This window comes from Hesperophylax consimilis, chromosome 31 (genome assembly GCF_061612785.1).
Source record: "Hesperophylax consimilis isolate HC1 chromosome 31, BYU_Hcon_1.0, whole genome shotgun sequence".
NCBI classification, from domain to species: Eukaryota; Metazoa; Arthropoda; class Insecta; order Trichoptera; family Limnephilidae; genus Hesperophylax; species Hesperophylax consimilis.
Genome location: NC_142866.1, coordinates 2,211,586 through 2,233,289, shown reverse-complemented (window position 1 = coordinate 2,233,289; position 21,704 = coordinate 2,211,586). Strand labels below are relative to the sequence as shown.

The following is a 21,704-nucleotide window of genomic DNA, read 5'->3' as shown; positions in this document are numbered from 1 at the left end:
TGAAAGTACTTACTGAGTAATGAGTAGTTACTTTGATGGTATTTATAAAAATAAAAGTTAATTGTAAAACATGTTTTATTTATTAAATAATATGATTTATTTTGTTTTTAACCAAGCGGTGTTCAGCATAGATTAACTGCTAATGCACAAAAATAATATCACTACAATTTTTTTTTGTTTAAATTAAAATAAAAACGCTAACTCCTAACGCTCTCTTGTATTCTTTAAACGTGTTCAAAAAGCATGTCCATTGTGATTTTCTTTTTTTTCATTTTCAAGTAATAAAATGTGCTGTTGAAAATTACGGCATTTAAATATACAATAGCTTAATAAAACATTATTTTTCAAATTAATTTTGTTTTGTTTACGCCATGATAAAAGAAACAGTGTTGAAAAATGTTACGTATTCGTGACACATGACGTCATGAGAAATACAATAATGCATTAAGCAGTGGGCTGAAGACTGGTAAGTCATCATCATTAATCTATTCCTGAAACGCAAATGCTTGCTTATCCTGTTTTAATTGATTATAAGTACGCTTTGTTTAAAGCTGGCAATAACATCATACAAACATATTTGTTCTCATATTATGCTGGCATTGAAGAGAAAATAGTAGTTAAAATTAAATCAATAGTCTAACGTCTAAAAAAACCCTGCTCCCTGATTATTTCTCAGAAATACGTTAATCTTCGAAACAAAATATGTTCAAAGGAATATTATTTGTAAATGGGATTAATAATAATCATGATTTCGTACTACAAACTAAAGAGGATTTCAACACTGATTTCAGTAATAATGAATTGGCAAGCAATAACATTTTTCAAACCTTTAACCAAGCAAATGGCAAAATTAAATTGAATTTACAACAAATATTACAATAATATTATAATTGAATATCCAAAACTACCAGACATAACGAAGCACTACATATAAACATTTTGTTTAATCTTCTCTAAAATGTTAAGACTTTTTAAGGTTTTATACATTTTTATGTTTGGTTTTCAAATGTGTTCTAAAAAATCATAATATGTTTTATATTTTTAGCATTTGACTGTCGTCGTGAAATGGGGAATGCCGAATAACCAAGACCGGATTATCGGGACTCTACTCTAAATACATGTATGTAAGTTACACCCTCAGGCCGTATCGTATTTAGGTAGGTTTAATTTATCATTTTTCCCAGCCATATCGGGCGAGTAGTTCAAACGTGTTACCGCCGTTCTGTTAACCGCATTATGGCAACGAGTACATGTTGATGGATGCAAATCAAATGTTGTTCATGCCATCAAAATGGAGATTGTGTCGCTGTGTGCAAATTTGTTAACGAACGAAGAAAGTTTCACTTGAGCTCTGAGAATCTGGGACGCGACATACCAACAACATAAACCAAACCATGGGTAGCGATTGCCAATCGGTTAATGAACTCCAACTCACCCAACATTGGCTAACCAATAATTAATACCCATTAGATATTGTACAACGGAATATAAACGGAAGATTTATGAGTTTACAGTAAAAATATTAGCGTTAATTACGAAATGATTTGTCGCCGACAGGAAGAAGTACGTATTTATTTGAATTGATGATTTTATTTTGTTGTATCTTCTGTTATTTCGTAATCATGACCCTTCCCAAATAATGGTGACTACGTTAAGAGCTTTGAACGCAGATGTTTCAAGATCTTTCCATTGCCATTTCTCTTTCAACAGTAAAAATAATATTTTTGGCTGTTTATATATGTTTTTTGATATGTCAAAGTGTACATCATTCTTAAATTTTTTGATGCCCAATGGTTAACTGTCAGTTAGTGCCTATCTCTTCCAGAATCGATATGCGTCTGGCAGCCCGTGGTGACCTAAAAATGTTTAAATACATTTGATTTTTACATGTTTCCACACCAAGAAACTACAATCAACTACACCAAAGTATGGTCGGCGATAGCCAATCAAATAATAAACAAACTGCCCAATGAACTAGCCACAGACAACATTACTACTACTAACCATTAGAGTGCCTGTTTATGCCTTTTTTGTTCAAATGGTAAGAATCAGTTGTATAAAGGATGGACAATCAAATAAAGTAAAATATATATGCCAACGTGATATTGTGTAAGTACCAGAAAGTTTTTGATATTTTAATGACTAGTGTTGGAATGCAAAACAATTATAAAAACATGAAATTAGCAAGACCGTGAAACGTCATTAAAGAGATTACGGGTCAAAAGACGATAAAAAATCATTATAATATACGTATCCTACGGAGATTTAAAAAATACTATGCAATAGTTGGTAGGGAAATGACGATGCCAACATGGGGAATATTTTGTGGAGTACCTAGACTAGAGTATTGGAAGGTTGCGGATTCGTTTCATACGAACCTAAATATAACATTTTATTACATACATGTACGGTTCCTATTCTATTTGTGCTCTTATGTAGATATTTAAGTTTGTTGGAGAGGACATAAATACCTTTACATTTTAAAGAACTGGTGTCAGGACGAAATTACACAAGCGTGAATTTTAAGTTCCTATTTTGAACTGCCTGAATTAAACACGGACGAAATTATACATGACGATATTACACATTAAAGAACTACGCCCAATAAATGATGTCCTCTGCAAAAACAAAACAAACTCGTCTGTTTGTGCGCTTAGTCCTTCTAAACTACGCAACGGATTTTGAAAGGATTTTTTTTATCATTTTGAGATTTTTTTCCGGAAGGTTTATATTAACAATTGTCATATAACAGATTTTAGGCGCAAAGATCCTACAGTTGCCAGCCTGAGAGCGGGAATTATCAGGTTAGTTGCTGGGCCAAACGTAGTAATAACGCGCAAAAGATCCGCCACAGTTCCCCCCACCCCCGGCGACCAAGCGCCTCGTTCCTCCTTCTTACGCCCCGACCTCTGACCTAGCTGGACGTGTGCTCGTCTCAGCGCCCGCGTTCCCAAATTCGCACCGCTCGGTCGAAAAGCAATATGTACGAGAATGGCGCGCTTTGAACATCGGCAGGCTGGCACCGTTTGTTTGAAACACGGCGCTCAGCCCTACAATCAACAGGATACCCCGACAACACCACGCTGTGAGTCTCTTACGTTTCCTATTACCCTTGAATGTGTCCGCTAATAACCTAAATTCGTCCACGCTGCCTGTCGGTCTAGAGAGAGAGAGCTGTTAATTATTCCCCAGAGAGAGATTAGGGAACCCTTTGATGATAATTCCAGTTAGGATGTAACAACCTGTATTCTATTGTTATTCACCCATGTAATGTCCATTTTGCCGCTCAAATACAATGTTGATTCATAAAAAACCTAACCTCTTTCATTTGGGAATAGCAGTCGTATGGGAGTGTTTTGTGTAGACGGTGGGATATGGATTCTTGAGCCTCGCGCTGACCCCGAACCCTGACTATGAGAGAGACGTCTCATGCCCCGCTCTGAGCTGGCCGAGGGAAAGTCAGGGCCCCCCCCAGGTCCGACGCGCGACACAATAAATGCATATTATACGTACAGAAAATAGAGAAAAGTCTAGCAACGCCAGGTACACGTCAGCTAGTGTGTAGCGTCTGTCTGTCAAATCTGAATTAAATATTCAAATTTGAGATTTTGCTTTTATTATTAATTAAATATATTTTAAAAAACCTTTTGCATTAACAATAACTGTAAATACTAACATATAGTATTAACGGCATTCAATGATTGATAGCAATAAAATTTGAAATAACAACAATAACAATAAAATGTTAAATGAGAAATAACAATAAGATTATATTTATACTGCTTATTTAATCATAAATTGCTGTTAATACTAGACATTTGCAAAGCAAGCACTCCAATGGGTTTTTAACCCTTAAATGCATACTGTTGAAAAACTGCAACATACCGTTCAAACCACCTTTAATTCTTTGGTGTATACTTAATGCATGCCGTTTTAGAATTATCAACTTCACGGTAATATATTTTATCGAGTGGCATCACCTTTTTTTTCTTTCGCGAATGTCAAATGTCACTTTTTCTTTAACAAAGTGAAGTTTCTCGAAAATTGGTTGGAGGTTAGAATTACAATTTGGTTTTGCTGTTATTATTTTGATTTTCTTAGGTAAGTAGATACAATAATACAATACTTATATGTAATAACTCATATTTTTCCGGTACACTTATTAGTTTTGAGAAATTGTTTTAGGTTTTTTATTTTTTTTTTCATACTTAAATTGTTCATATTATTTTTTATTAAATACATGGTGTTGTAAATCTGCAACAATTTTTTTTAATCAAATATCATTAAAAAATTACAAAAAAAAAATCTTTATATTTCCTTGCATATGCATGTAAATATCTACAAAATATATGTTTTTCCAGAAAAATTAATAAATCATGCATTTAAGGGTTAAATGTAATTAATGAAGAATAAATTGCAAAGTTGTGAACAATTGTGATTTTTCATATGGTAATAATTACAATTTCTTTACGATTGTTACATCATTGGAAATGAATTGAATTTCTATATTTAAAGCATTTCTCAAAAATAGCAAAAAGAATTGCCTAACCGAATTGTAATCTGTAACCTCCAGATTTATTGTCCTGTCTATCCAACGAGAAATATTAGATAATGAAGTCAACAACAAAACATGAACAGACAGCATCCATAAGTGATTTATTAATAATAACTTGTTCACAGGGGTATAAAGTTTATACAAAGCGTTCGGCCCGAGGTTCAAAGCGGTGAAATCCCGTTGAAGGGAGAAGCAAAACCTCCAATGCAAAATGTTCTGCACTAAAACAAACGATTAGCATATATTCTTGTTATTCTTATTTTTAATAGCAAACTTTTACATGTGTATTAGATTTGCATTTTCAAATTAATCATCTAAAAGCATAAATTTTTCATATATTGGAGGTTTTGTCAGCTTGATGTTTTGTACCTGGGCCTCGATTCTCGACGAAGTCATTCAACTCGAACAACGAGTGGGTCGTACTACTCATTGTTCGAGTGAAATGACTTTTGACGTTTGGCGTATGTACCTTCGACAAGACTATGTGAAAAATGTCGACCAATCTATGTACTTTCGAAGGCGATTGCAGAGCGGCCTGGATTGGAGAATCGATTCGATCGATATTTTGAAGAATTGGAAAATCGATCGATCGATATTTTCAGGAAAAAAAACTACTAATAATCGATGAAAATGATAAAGTTTGTTTTATTTAAAAAAATAAACTTATTCGTTAATATTAAAAATAAGTGTAGGTATACTCATTTATAACATCTCTTATTATATTTTTAAATAAACTTAATATAACCTTTTAGCATTTTTAAATACAAACATAACGGTAAAAATGAAATGTGACTTTATATTACTTGTACACGTAAACTCATACAGGTCAGCGCCCATAATATTTATGTCAGAAACACGCTATGATGACAGCTTTATGTATGAAAACATGGATGTCCAATGACAATAATAATAACGTTTCCAGTTAAGCTTTTTCGCGTTTTCGACGAAGGCAGACCACGACGAAGGCAGACCACGAAGGCAGGTCAGTTTCATCATTTGAAATAATTTTTCTTGATGAAATCTCGATAAACGTGAACATAAACCAATGACAAAAAAATGTCTTCTTAGATAAGATTAGAGATTTTCACATTCAAAAGTATTGATGTGATTTATTTTTGGGGTGTTATGCCGTGTTGTGCTACCTCCTTCATATACATCATTCTGATGATGGATACTGTAATGCTGTCCGAAATGTGGCTAACGAAGGATAGCGCAACATGGCATAACACAACTATAAATAAATCACTATAAAACTTTTCCTGGTTTTATGTTGGACAGCTAAATAAATATAGTAGTACTCCAAATATCATGATGAAAATGAAGTTATAGTTAAAATTATAGAAACAAAGATCTTTAACTGTCATCAATCTTCACGTTTACGCCTATTGCTGTTACAAAAAGAACAGATGTATGTTTTATAATAATGATTGTTTGCTAACGGATTTTTTAGTTTTTATCGTCTTGCAGAGGCCGCTGAATCAAATGCGACAAAACTACATTGAAGTATTTTTATCGTCTTGCAGAGGCCACAGAAACGAATGCGACAAAATTACATTCTTCTATTTTATCGTCTTGTAGAGGCCACTGAATCAAATGCGACAAAACTACATCGAAGTATTTTTATCGTCTTGCAGAGGCAACAGAAGCGAATGCGACAAAATTACATTCTTCTATTTTATCGTCTTGTAGAGGCCACTGAATCAAATGCGACAAAACTACATCGAAGTATTTTTATCGTCTTGCAGAGGCAACAGAAGCGAATGCGACAAAACTACATTCTTCTATTTTATCGTCTTGTAGAGGCTACTGAAACGAATGCGACAAAACTACATCCAAATATTTTATCTTCTTGCAGAGGCCACTGAAGCAAAAGCGACAAAACTATTTCCAACTATTTTTATAGTCTTGCATGAGGCCACTGAATCAAACGCGACAAAACTACATCCAGCTATTTTTATCGTCTTCCAAAGGCCACTGAAGCAAATGTGGCAATGCTACATCCAGGTATTTTTATCGTCTTGCAAAGGCCACTGAAGCAAATGTAGCAATGCTACATCCAGCTATTTTTATCGTCTTGCAAAGGCCACTGAAACAAATGCCACAAAACTACATCTAACTATTTATATCGTCTTGCAGAGGCCACAGAACCAAATGCGACAAAACTACATTCAACTATTTTCCAAGCGAAATGAACAGTCATGTTACGGTTGAATGGATCAGTTGTATTTAAAAGGAATTGTTACGCGACTGGAAAAAATACTATGCATAGTATGTTACACGGAGTTACATGGCTACACGGAGTACCGCTGTAGTGATTGCGAGACCGACTATTCAGTTTTCAGACCCCACCGCCAAAAACTTACTGTCTACCGCTTACTGGCTTGCATCCTACTAACTTGTTGCCTACTGACTTGCTGCCTACTGGCTTGCTGAATATGGCTGCTCGCGATTTCATGTTTTACAGCTATAGAAACGGAGTTCATTTTCCTGGCTAAACGTTGCCTATCCTAGCGCAATCTTCATACTACTAAAGTACCTAATTTGTATGCGTTCATCAGTTAGCTGGCTAAGATCTACTTTTATGGTCGATTTTAATTTCGAAGTAAGTGATATATGTGGGCTTAACTCTAAAAGCGGGTTGTTTGTTTGATGAATTTCAACAATTCATCAAATTTCACACTTGATTTTAAAGTTCTGTGAAGGTTTCATTCATATTCTATTATTATATCATTATTGGTCAGTTGCATCCCAAAACTGAAATAATTACAGAACTTGAATAGAACCTTCACATAAAATGAAAATCAATCTTGAAATTTGATGAATTGTTCAATTTTGTGAAACAACCCGTCCTCTAAATCACTTTTTATATTTTATCTTCTTATCTACCATAAGGAGATATTTTTTCATCCTGTTTAAAGAAAGGTATAGTTTTTGGTTTTGAATAATCTAAAAATACTAGAAATCATATTTTTTCATCATTATTAGCGTAAAATGTTTTATAAAATGACTCTCCACTGGGCTACTGACTTCGTATTTTTCAACCTATTTATATGCATGCATGTATAGTATGTTTTACAGCATTTGTAGGATTGCACTATAACGTGAAGTATTGATCTAGTTTATTTATTATTTATGTTGGTGTTACAAGTTTTACTAAAATTGTTTCATATTCAGTTTATCAGTTTACTGTCATATCACGCTTAAATTTTTTATGTGTAATTTTTAATAGCTCACTAGGTAGGGTCTGTTCTTGAAATCAAAGTAAAAGCCCGCCTGGGCGTAAAACCAATTAAAATATATATAAAAAATGAAACCTACCCACATTTAAAAAAAAGTTTTATTATTTTTCAAACACTTGAAGTTTCTATAATCAGATATGATTTGAAATATTCACGGTCAAAAGCATTATAGTGATTTATTTTTGGGGTATTATGCCTTGTTGTGCTACCTCTTACCTTAGCCAACTCATGCTCGTATTTAGGGCAGATATGTAAAAAAAATTGGTTGAAGTGTGTGCTTATGCTTATTGTATAAGCTTAATTTACGCAGGCCTCAATAAAATCATAATTTTCCTTCAAATATTAACTTATTAATAGGCAAAGAGCTATTTATAAATCATGTGGATCAATGTCTTGTAATTTATCTTGTATCAACCTCGGGCAAACGATGGCACGAGAAGAATAAACTCACATTTTTCTATCAAATATTAACTTATTAATAGGCAAAGAGCTATTTATAGATCACATGGATCAATGTCTTGTATTTTATTTTGTATCAACTTCGGACAGAAAATGGCACGAAAACAATAAACTTACCTTTTTTCTCTCAAATATTAACTTATTAATAGGCAAAGAGCTATTTATAGATCACATGGATCAATGTCTTGTATTTTATTTTGTATCAACTTCGGGCAGAAAATGGCACGAAAACAATAAACTTACCTTTTTTCTCTCAAATATTAACTTATTAATAGGCAAAGAGCTATTTATAGATCACATGGATCAATGTCTTGTATTTTATTTTGTATCAACTTCGGGCAGAAAATGGCACGAAAACAATAAACTTACCTTTTTTCTCTCAAATATTAACTTATTAATAGGCAAAGAGCTATTTATAGATCACATGGATCAATGTCTTGTATTTTATTTTGTATCAACTTCGGGCAGAAAATGGCACGAAAACAATAAACTTACCTTTTTTCTCTCAAATATTAACTTATTAATAGGCAAAGAGCTATTTATAGATCACATGGATCAATGTCTTGTATTTTATTTTGTATCAACTTCGGGCAGAAAATGGCACGAAAACAATAAACTTACCTTTTTTCTCTCAAATATTAACTTATTAATAGGCAAAGAGCTATTTATAGATCACATGGATCAATGTCTTGTATTTTATTTTGTATCAACTTCGGGCAGAAAATGGCTCGAGAAAAATAAACTCACCCTTTTCAAAAAGCTATTACAGATAATATAGAACAATGTAAATATGTACTTATAAGAAGTAATAAAATATTCACTGAAAGCTATTTGTAAAACAACCATAGGAGAAGAATCTTATAAAGTTTATGAGAAACGAGTTCCTTTTAAATTGGATATCGGCTAAAGAAGAAACTACTTTTAGAAGTTTATTTGAGAAGCTTTTTTTAAGACTTAAGAAAACGTGCATTATTATCGAGGAAGCAATTAAAAGTTTTCAAATTCTTACCGAAATTTTTATCAATGGGAGCATTTCACGGAACTAATCTTCATAAATTAATATTTTTGTTGTTCCGCTCTGTTTAGTAGTATTTTTGTACACTTTGAAAATATGCATATCTGATGAGTTAATACTAAAATCAGCCTGCATGGTGAACATAGATGTTAGCCAATCTCCGATAAAAGAGATAATATACGAAAAATAATATCAGGAAACGCATAATTCGATATATAGAAAAATATTTTTAGGCAAACACTTTTTTTAAGTTAATCTCTGGTACAATACATAATCGGCCTATGTTGAAAGAGGTTAACTTTTATGTCCCTAACAATTATACTCGAGGGAGATCCCATGCACTCTTATATGCTCCGAAAGCGAGGACTTCTGCCTATCAGAACGCGCCAATAAACAGAGCGACTCAACTGCTTAACGATTCTGCATTAGCCATCGACATTTTCAATGTCACCTACAGACAATTCAGTAACTATCTTATAACGCATGTGACAAAATAGTAAAACTGCCTGTGTAAACCTTTTAATTTGTAATATAACCGTTTCATGGAGAACATGAAAAAATAAAAAAATAAATAAATATGTAGTGATGCTGAAAAGAGTGGGGACTGGTAGGAGATGGAAAAAATTAGGGTTGGGAATTGTCAAGCTATTCAGATACTGTCACTAAACAGGGCTTTTGCCATTTCAACCAAGAACGACGGTCGTTCACAAGGGCGATACTAAAAGTACCTACAACTTTGAGGTAGAAGGTTGGGGTTTATTGTGAAGCTGATGGGTTTGGTAAGCAAAGAGTATAGGGGTGAGGAAGGTTGGGAAGTACCTGGCTGTTCATATCTTGTCAAATAAACACGACCAACTCCATTTATGTGAACTTTTCGATTTTGAATGTTGGTTTTTCAACAGAGCGATGTTGAAAGTATCTACCACCATTATACAATGTACATGTTAGGAACATTAATACCTATACTGTAAAAGCTAGGATGAATAATAGTTATAAAAAAGTTTCGTTGATAAATCATAACAAGTTAAATAAACAATAACTCGTGAAACCGTTTAATGGTAGCAACTCTAACCTAACCAACTCATAATAGATAATTCGGAGGGATAAGAACAGGTAAGTAGAACACGTTACACATACTCGTAATTGCACTGCGTATGTCGGCCGTATTACCGCAGTGTTAGTAACTGACAGATTTTTAAACTGCCCGACCCCCAGATTCCTACCCACCCCTCATACCTTTTTTCTTCCGAAAACTACCGCTCCTTCCTTTTTTAAAAAGACCTTCATACAGCATCCCCTAAGATGACAAAAACCCTGAGGGAAATTATTATCCTCAGTTCCTCCTGTGTAGATCTAATGGAAAAAAAATTGCTTGCATGTGGTTATTTTTTAATTATTTTAGTATTTCAGTCTCCCACTGGCTTGTTCATTATCGCTAGTATATGTGACATAACATTTATGAAGTAATTCGAGTTGTTCCAAAAGGTTTGAATAATTTACACCGAGCGAGGTTGAGGTTGTCCTCAAAATTCTGGAATAGTTTCTACTTGCCTGTATTATTAGAACCTGTTCTGGCCACATTTGTTAATATTTTTCATAGTTTAGTTTGCACGGCGATACAGCAACAATTAGAATAGGGAAAAGTCGGAATGAACAGATAAAACAACAAAAGGTAACAACACTAAAAATAACAAACAACATTCTACCAGACAACTAAAATTAACACTGAAATTGATGAAGCTAAAACAAGTCAAAACCATTTGACATCGTCGCAAACAGTTTTTCATCGTCGTCGTGAACTTAATCTAGTCAAATATATTAATATTTTCATTTATTCAACTAAGCGACCAAGATGGTACGTACATATATTGAAAACTTAAATTGGGATCAGAGTCAGAATGAAGGGATAAAATAGAACAATGAACAATAACAAAATGATGAAGACAGATAAAAGGGCTATTAGCTATTAACCCCTCAACTATTTTGTTCGCTTTTGGAACAACTAATGTGGTCTTAAAAAAAATCGTGGGAAAAGGGGGTGGTGAAGGTTTTTAGATATTTTAGTGCTTGTTTATAAAGTATGCAAAATTTCATCAATCTCGGAATAAAACTGTAGATTTGTGTGAAAAGCAGAGCAAAAAGAGAGCTATTCTTTGTAATATAAAGGAAAATTAAGTTCTCTAGACCATGATCGGAAAATATTTATATAATTGTGCTTTAATTTCGCTTGGTAAAATATTTTGTTCATTTTGGAGATGTTTTATTTACATTAATGAAAAAAGGGTTCAAAAAATGTTCGTTAAATGATTGAAAAAAAGATCCAATTAAAGTAATGGCTAAATTACCGAAGGCCTGAATACCATTATTTTCCACCATTAAAAAAACATTAAGGACCGTTTGGGGGGGCCACCGGACTGAGTATCAGTGGATAAATTCGATTCGGAAGTCCTAAGATTCATACGCCAATGAATTCTATGTAATAGTAGAAGTTCTGGAGACCGAGTGACCGGCTAGAGTAACTTAGGTAAAGGATCGATGGAGTTCGCGTTAAATTAAGTTCTCTATACCATGATCTAAGAATATTTTTATAATTAGGCTTGAATTTCATCAGGTAAAATATTTCATACATTTTGAAGAAGTTTTATTTACATAAATCAAAACAGGGTGTCGATGAAGCGGAATCGCCATCTGTTCCGAATGTTATGCGTCGAGGAACGCCTTCCACTTCAACTCAGCTATTTTCCGTGAAATTGAATTTGGAACAACCAATACAGTATCAATAAAGTTCTCTGTACATATGGTCAAAAGAGAAACAAATTAATTTACGAATTATTTTTTGCACTAGAAGCCCTAATATCTGCAAGAGCATCGTATATAATATAATAAGTATACTTATTGCAAAAGGTATGTCGATCTGTACCTGGAAGTACAAAATGTAATCTATCAACATAAATTGTTTTGTTAACGCTTTAATAAATACAAAAGAATATCAAGTTAGATTATTATGATAAAACATTTCCATAACAAAAATACACGAACCAGCAAAAATGCAAAGTTACCGAGCCCCAACATCCGCTGCGAAATCCCTAAACTTTTCTTAATGTTACAATGCATTCATTATTATTCTTCCGGCGTTTCTAAAACATTTTATCACGACCTAAGATAGATAGCTTCCGTCACAACCAACAACTTCGTGGAATAATTTTTCTATGGCTGGATACTTTATTCGAAGAATAAAGTAAATAATATGAAATAATGCAAAAGGGTTAATTGAATGTGAAGTAGATACCTTCTTAATAAATTATTATGAGCAATAATTAGTCGCCTGTAATATAAATATAAAATGAAAATATCTCAAGAGTAAAAATAAATGCCGCTGACGGGAATTGAACCCGCGCCTTTTGATGTCCGGTCAGACGCTCTGGACCACTGAGCCACGTCGGCTTATTTTCAACACGCCAAATAATGCAATATTTACTAGTACTTCAATCAACAATTACTGCTTATTTTATATGTAAATATATATATAAAAAACTGAACCCTGGGATGGGCCAATATGTTTGTTCATTAAAAGAAAAACTATTGTAAATAAATAAAATATGCTTAGCTTAATTCGATATTTAAGGTAACGTTTTTAATCAAATGAACTTGATAAAAATTACCCGGAAAGATGAACGAGATGCTAAAGCCTTCCGCCCCCAGGCACTGGTAACTAAGCTTCTTACTCAACTCAATTACCAGGATTCGGATATTCAGAGTTCAAAGATACTCAATTTAAAGTAGAAGGCAGTTCGAAAACTTTGTTGAAAGAAATAATATTTTATGAAGATGAGTATAAAGTAGGTACCTACCTAAGAAGCTGAGAGCTTTGTCTATGCGGTTCTGGTAGGCGGTATTAACACCTGAATGCGATGGTTTCCAAAACAATCAAAGCGTCACCGGTCTTTGTTCCCCGATAGGAGATCATTGCAATATATTGAACTATGCCTAGAGTATAATTCTACAATGTCTCCGCTCCCTGCGCCAGTCCTGTATTTTACAAAATCTATATTTGTGCGACACTGCATTTTTACAAAAAATAAAGGATTTAAAAAAATATTTTACAGCACTTTGGAAACCGTAGACAGGTGTGGATCTGAAAATTGTTACAGTTTTTATTGAGAGATATATTGTCGCACGAAACCGATATTGTTGCAAGATCGAAAAACAAATATTCGGGAGCTAAAAAACTTATTTTTAATTCGTTGGATTTGAATCCCAATCATTCTGATTCTATTGGCGTTGTTTTAAAAGCATTAAACTTTGGTATTACGGCAATATACTCGTATATAATTATGTTTTTTTTATTTTTTTTATTTATTTATTTCTAGTTAGCTCTTACATCGTCGTGTGTGTCAAAAATTTTAGAAACATATTTATATATAAAAAAATTACATTATTTGGGAAACAACATATATTATAACTTTAAAAGATATTAAAAAACACACGCCAAATATCAATATTTGAGGTGTACATACTTTCTTAATTCCCTTTTAAAATTAATAATTTTAATTTTTTTACTGCAACATAATAATTAAAACAACTTATTTATCTTTTACTAACATTATAATACTATTGTTGACATTTTTTGAGGTTTTAGTAAATTTGACCGCCTCTGTGTTTGAGTGATTATACGATACATGGTTACACTCATTACCCATTGGCATTGGGCAGAGCTGGTATATGAGTTTTTCATTGTATGTACTGTTACTTTATTGTTATATATTATTTGTTAAGTTTAAATTTTAAGTATTTTTCATAATCCATCAAGAAGAAAAATACCAACCCCCACTGTTACAAAGTTGGCACTCCTATTTTATGTGTAAGAAAAATATTCGTTAAATGGTTGAAACAAAGATCCAATTAAAGTAATGGCCAATTTACCTTAGGAATGAATAGCATTATTTGCCACCATTAAAAAAACATTGAGTACCGTTTGGGAGGGCCACTGGACTGAGTATTAGTGGATAAATTCGATGCAAAAGTCCTAAGATTGAAAAGAATTCTATATGTAGTAGTAGAAGTTCTGGAGACCAAGTGACCGGATAGAGTGGCTTAGAGATAGGATTGATGGAGTTCACGTTATAAATTACAATACTTATAAGGCTAAGTGAAGAGTAGGTTAGAAAAAAAATCATTGTTTAACAGTATCAGTCAATAATTTACAAGCAAAGGCAAATCTCAATGAAGTGGTTATAAACAAAATCACATATTATTGTAGGTTACAGGATAAATCATCAAAATGATAATTCATCACATCTTTAAAAAGTTATATAAAGTCATGGAAAGTGATGAAACATAAACTTTATTAACTGGGTTAAGTAGGTTAGGTTAGGTTTAATTTTTTTTCATCGTTTTTAATGACTTTATATCACGTTTGTTGAATAGTCACTGTGTTGAGTTATGATGGAAACATTCACGATACAAAATCATATTTTATAAAGAAAATTATTCTAATGTTTCAATAAAAAAGGGTTTTGATACGAATAATTCTGAACGCGATATCAAAAGATGTGTATTTTAAACGGCTCTCATTACTTCAAATCAAAATATATTGTTATGTTAAGTTACTTCGACATCAATAAATATCATACTCTCTTATCGATAAAGGTGTTACAATAAAAGTCGGCAATTCAAACCACTCCTCAATCATTAAGTCCACTTTATTTTTTTATAAAACGTGCTTCACAATAAACAAATCTTTTCTGCCTCTGGCATTTCTTTTTGAGATACCTTCTTCTATTATCGATTTCTAAGAAAATAATATTATATGGAATAAGACTTGATAAGTTTGGCAATCAAAGTGTCACAAAGTGGAGATAAATAATCGAAAAAGAAGAATAAATGAAAACTAAAAAGAAATTTAGCCAAAAATGTATTTATTTGTGAGTAAATAAGAATTTTACGCTTTACCTTAAGAAACACGTGAATGCCAGAAGAAAGCCTAGGAAAGATATAGAAATCGACAATGTGAGAAAAGCGAAGAGACAAGTAGCCTAAATTTTTTTCCGGGAACAGAAAAAACTCAGCTGTACGTGTGAGGAATACAATCCCTAAAAAAAGCTTTCAAAGGAATCGAACAATCACATGAAATTCATCTTACAATTATACTTGTATTATTTTTCCTTTTTACTGCTGATGTGGTTTGACTGTTTAGATATTATATAATACCATAATGGTTCGTGCTTAGAGAATCGAGAATTTTGGGAATAGTATCATGCGCATGCGTCAAATCATTGTTTTCATTCCCTAACACCATACCTATACTTTATACCAACAAACGCGCGCATCTCCGGTGCCGGGACTCGGAACGTGATGTCAGGATTTTTCCTTATCTCTTAACCTCGGCGAGGAGCACGTAGCTGTGTCACCGAAGGGGAGTCAGGACGGAAAAATCAATGTCGGCAAAGAGAGGATTCTATTAAATTACTAACACAATGTTTGTATTCCATCATAATGGACCTAATTAACGTGCCTTTGACAATGACTAATATCCCACCATATAATGACGATTGCAAAATACAGATAGCTAAATTTATATAGGCAACATTACACCAATGCTGTTGAATTAGAATGTTCAATTTTTTATCTGCGATTGCTATTTTTATTTTATTTTATTTAATATGATTTTACTTTCTCGTTCAAAAGCATGAAAATTTCTACCCACCTATGTTCATTTTTAAATATTTATATTTGTACTTACCACAGACTTGCGTTGTGGGAGAGAAAATACTGGAATGTAATCCTACCTGGGAAAGAAAAGAAAATATTTACTTTTAAAAACTTCTACATTTGTTTTTCATAATTTCATTAGCAAAAGTTTATGACTATTATTAAATCATTTCGAGTGTATACTCCATTAAATTATTATTTATGTATATCACAAGTATGTAATCAGTCGGAATCACCTATATATTATTTTATTTTTTATTACTCTAATCATGTATATTATTTCAAATATGCAATGTATTGCATTGCACTACTCCTGCATACATTCGGGAATAAATTCTTATTAATATATGTTTCTTTGTTTGTCCCGTACTCATAGCTAAACCATTTATCCGATTGCGATGAATTAGTACGAGGAGTGTTTAGAGAATTAATAATAATAATAATAATAATAAATTTATTTCACATAAAAATCATACAATAAAACATGCGGAAACTTTGACTAGCCAACTAGGAATGGATCCCGTTTTAGGCCAGTCAAATTGACAAGTTTAGTTCATATTATAATTTAGTACTTAATATAAAACAAACCGGTAAAGTAAATAACTGCCAGATAGTAGTAATAAAAAGACAGATCACCACAGGAGTAGTAAGGTAGAAAAAATGGGAAGGGTAGTTTATAAGTTTATAATATAGTTGGATGATTAGAAAATAATCGATAGCATTGATAAATAAAGTACAGATTAATACAGGATTGACAATTGTGTTCAGAGGTGATAAATATGTTTTTGTATTGTATGTACTTAAAAAATTATGTATCAGTGTTTTGACAATAATGTACAAATATATTTTTTATAATTTTTTTTTATAATGAGATTATCTATTGATCAACATATCTTCACTTTTTACCCTCCCTAAATCAAGGAGCCAGTCGTTAACCAATTTGCGCAAAACATTTGTACTTTTCGTTTTCCAAGCATTAGGAATGATATTAAATAATTTAGGTCCTAAGTACGAGAATTGCCGTTGCCCAAGGGACGTCGTGGTTTTTATTGGGACTATTGGATTATTCCTCGAAAGTCGGGTGTCGTGAAGGTGGTCGATGGAAGGGAAGTGCTGACGTTGTTTTTGTGCAAGTAATATAATCTTTCTAATATACAGTTGTCTAACATCGAGAAGTTTTATTTCCGTGAATAATGCATCACTGGGGTACCGGAATGGTTTTTTGAGGATGACTCTTAGGAGTGATTTCTGTGCTTTAACCAGGGAGTCTAATATTGTTTTGGCACAGCCACCCCAACCTAGGGATGCATATTCGAGTAAAGAATTACACATGGAATAGTATATTGATTTCATATCTTTTAAAGAGAGAATATTTCTGATGGTCATAAAGAGGTGGGTAAGTTTTCTGACTTTTGAGGCAGTTGAGTTAATGTGTTCTTCCCATCTCAGATATTTGTCAATGGTGATTCCTAAATATTTTAAACTATCTACGGATTTAATTGTTTAATTGTTTTAAGAAGTCGGAGACGCCGAGAAAATTTTATCACATTATCTCTGCAATGGAATGAGATACGGAGTATAAATAAGTGTGAGTATAAAATGTCTTGGACACCCGAGGAAAACACGATTCACATAATTATTTGTGGTAAAGTGAGACGTAAGTGTAAGAATGTATGACTTGGAAGTGAATGGTTGAAAAAGTCGACGATGCCCGTGAAAGACATGGCACGATCAAGTGAAACAAATACTATACTAACAAAATAAATTCTAATATAATAATATTATTTTTACCTTAAAAATGAACCCAGTTGTAACATACACTAAAGTTCGCAACCTCAAAATTTTACGTCAAACTATTCATAAGTCCCCGAGAGACGCCGGGTACAAGTCAGCTAGGGAGTGAATAAAACAAGAAATTTGATACCTATATTTTTTTTCACACAGGATATTATCGTGGAGTTAAGAATTATGTCACATATTTTTTGAAAAACTCTAATCACAGTTTTGAATTGTTGACTATTGAACGGTCTCGGTTAATAGCTAATTCTAAGCCCGTTTAATCTTTTGATCAAATTATCAAACATTGATGACGCTGAAATATAGAATCCTACACATGTCAAAAGTTCAAAATGGTGGTGATTATTGACTGTCGGTTCGATAGTCACTCAAATGGTGGTGATCGTAGATTGTCGTCATTATCATCACTCAAATAATGGTGATCGTCGATTGTCGGTTTGATAGTCAATCAAATAATGGTGATCGTCGATTGTCGGTTTGATCGTCACTCGAAAGTGACGAAGTTAAAAACATCCCGATCTTACTGTATTCTTTATTTTGTAAACACCAACCGCACAACCTGGTTGCAACTAGCTATATATTTAGTTTTCCGTTTACTTGCGGTGTGTTGTCTGGAAGTATTCTTTGGTGGTGATCGTCGATTGTCGGTTTGATCGTCACTCAAATGGTGGTGATCGTCGATTGTCCGTTTGATCGTCACTCATATGGTGGTGATCGTCGATTGTCGGTATGATCGTCACTCAAATGGTGGTGATCGTCGATTATCGGTTTGAATGTCACTCGAATGTGATAAAAATAAAAACATCCCAGTCTAACTGTATTCTTTATTTTGTGAACATCAACCGCACAACTTGGTTGCAATTAGCTTTATATTTAGTTTTCCGTTTACTTGCAGTGTGTTGTCTGGAAGTATCCTCTACCATGAAGGGAAATAATTAAATCTCCCCTGAAGGCTTTGTCGTGGTCTATTTGGAGATAATTATATTTTGCCGGTTTTCCTGTGCTTTTCACCACAAAGTTTCCCTTTTCCCAATAATGAAGATATCAGTTTAGTGGTGCGGGCGTGGTTACTATCCAAACTACAGCACACTACCCCACGTCTTGTTTACGTAGCGATGAAAACAAAATTTTTGAATCCGTATCATTAATTATTAATGCTTTCAATTTTGAATAATTTAATTTTCACATGTAACAAACACTTTAGATAAAGATCACTATTTTAATAAATCCTCGGGTATAGAAGTGTTGCAAAGAAATGGGATGGGTGTACGTTTGAAAAATCTAGAAGCTATGGAAATAAATAAAAAATCCCTAAAAATAAATACAACCAATTTATTTAATAAACAATGAAACTTTTTAAATAGTCCCATTTTAAACATATTTCTCTGTCCCTTCCTTCTACTTTCACCCCTTCCTCACCCTCGCCTCCCCACCAAAGTTTATGTTCTCTCTTCTATCTTCGTATAAATAAACTGTAACTTTGTTATTGATTTAAAATGTTTTTATATAACCCTGATGAAGGTTTAGGGTGAACCGAAACCGGTTGATTTTATATACTGAAAATAAATACAATAATGTTGTGTTAAAAACAAAGTTATTTTATTCTAATTATTGTAGTGAAATAATTGGTTAAATTAATTAGTTCTTACTACCCGACTTGATATTTATCAAAAATTTATTAAAAAAAAAATATAGTAAACTAGTGAAAAATTGGAAGAAATCAATATGGCGTTATGTATTTTCTTGTTTATTAACAGTATGGATGCAGTAAAAAACTAAATTAAATGAACTTGTGATAAGTTAAAGAAATTCTAAGTGAAAACACTGATGTACGAAGGAAACGCGTACAAAATTAAGTACTGTATATTTCGGTACTCAATTCAGATTTTTGAGTAAAAAAATTTTATCTTCATTTATGAACTAATTGTCCAAATCAAATATAAAAAAATATTTACACGTGATATTTATTAGACAATAGCATATTGAAAACCTTACCTTCAAAGACAAAATTCAGTGATGTCTCATACGATCAAATGGCAATACTAACATGGCTGGGTGGAGACAGCAGGATTACATAGCCGCGTGGTCGCGTTATATAACACCTTTAATAGTTTACTTTAGTATGTACAACTGTTTGATAATGTCGTTCATCATGCAAAATAACTGGATTATTAATGAGTGGGGATGAATTAACCAAGCTCTTAGAACTGAAAGAAATCGTATGCACGATCCATAGACTTAATTTATCAAAAACGCGATCAATTGATTCCGTTTCAGCATCGAAAAACAAAAGTTGTTAGTTATAACTAATGTCCTCGTGAACTAATTAACTCCCTTATTAGAGATAATTAAAAATATTATTTCAATTTAACAGTGTCAATTTATTAGTATTTTGTACTTGTTCGTAGCCGTCTGACGTTTAAGAATGAGAAATCGTAGACAGATACACCAGCATTGCTCGCCTATGTCGATATGCATTATATCAATATCGATCTGGATATCAATAGAATGACCGTGCAAGGGATATCGGTATTAACGCCTATCAATCCGATAACGTAAAGTTATTAATTTCACTGTGCCAGACCCCTCGCTTATAAATATAACATTTAACAAATGATTAAATAATAATGATCACATGAAAAAATCATGTATTTGTCAATTGATTATTTATACATTACAATCCTACATCATGGTTGGCTTTACAACATTGACAAAAAGGTGACTGCTGTGTAATTGCACATCTGCCCTGACGATGGGCACTGTAATGCTGCCGGAAACTTTGGCTAAAGAAGGATTAGAGTATCACGGTATAACACGCCAAAAATAAATCACTTTAAGATAAGCAGGAACTTCGAATTCATCAAAATGTACATTTGATGCAACTTCCATCCGTTCGATTTTTTAAGTATACAATTCCGACAGGGGTTATGCGAGACATTTCGCGTCTCGAGATATTATAGCAATATCGGACAAATGCATTTTGTACACGTTGTACTTGTTTTCTTTTTTTAATTATATAGATAAACCGTTCACTTTGTCTCCTGGTATAATATTGAGATACGGAGACTATCGGTAACAATCTCAAGTAATTTCACTGTTATATAATCTCTTATATTATACAACAGACCAAAAGATCTCTGATATAATAACTTATTTGACTGTTTTTTAAATGATTTAGATTTCCAACACATCCTGAATTCAAACAGGCTTCATCAAATGCAATAAAATTGTGGACAATACATACTCATATTGTTATTGAGTATGGTTTTTTTATTTGGTTATTTCAGTAGAACGAAATGTAAACAAATTTACGTGAACGTCTTTCCATTATTCCGTTCACCTATTGTTATTTAACAAAAGGAGACCAGATATGATACGTATCTATACTTTTCCAGCAGACCAATCTAACTTAAAATAAGTAAGATATTTAGTAATCATCCATTAAAAATATGTTTCTGCAAATTTATTTGCCGATTTTCCCATAATTGAATTTTCCATTATGATACAAAAACAATAAAGGTAATTTTTGAATATTTTGCTCTGTTTCATTTCTCGCAACTGGTCCTTTATGCGTGGATTGAAAAGATGACGTGTTGAAATTCCCACGAATTGTTTGTTTCATTTTTGTTATATTGAAAAATTCGCGGAAGGAACTGGAATAGGGACAGTCAACTAAATCAGTCTACACGTGAATAATAAAGATATAAAGCCAAATTATTGTCGAAATAGTGGGCGACTGAGGATGAACCAAGTTCCGAAGCTACCTCAAATTAAAAATACTTTTTGAGTAAAACGAGCTTTTACACTATATTTGTGCATCCAATTGTACCTGATGTGATGTGAATATCAAATTTTACAAGCTACGTACTACTTAAGAAGAGATGGGATGTTAAAAAGCAGGATATAATATTGTGTCACTGAAAAAATT

The 21,704-nt window shown here is 32.8% G+C and overlaps 1 protein-coding gene across 3 annotated transcripts in view; it reads right to left on the bottom strand.

Annotated features, from left to right (window-relative positions):
* Positions 1-21,704, bottom strand: part of LOC149409338 (Krueppel-like factor 7) — a 354,445-nt gene that overhangs the window by 115,477 nt on the left and 217,264 nt on the right. For 2 of the 3 annotated variants that reach the window (XM_089649752.1, XM_089649751.1), the window contains exon 2: positions 16,011-16,056. The exons of the other annotated variant lie outside the window; for it this stretch is intronic. The gene's annotated coding sequence lies outside the window, so the exon portion shown is untranslated. The remainder of the gene's footprint in view (positions 1-16,010; positions 16,057-21,704) is intronic. 3 annotated transcript variants of the gene reach the window in all.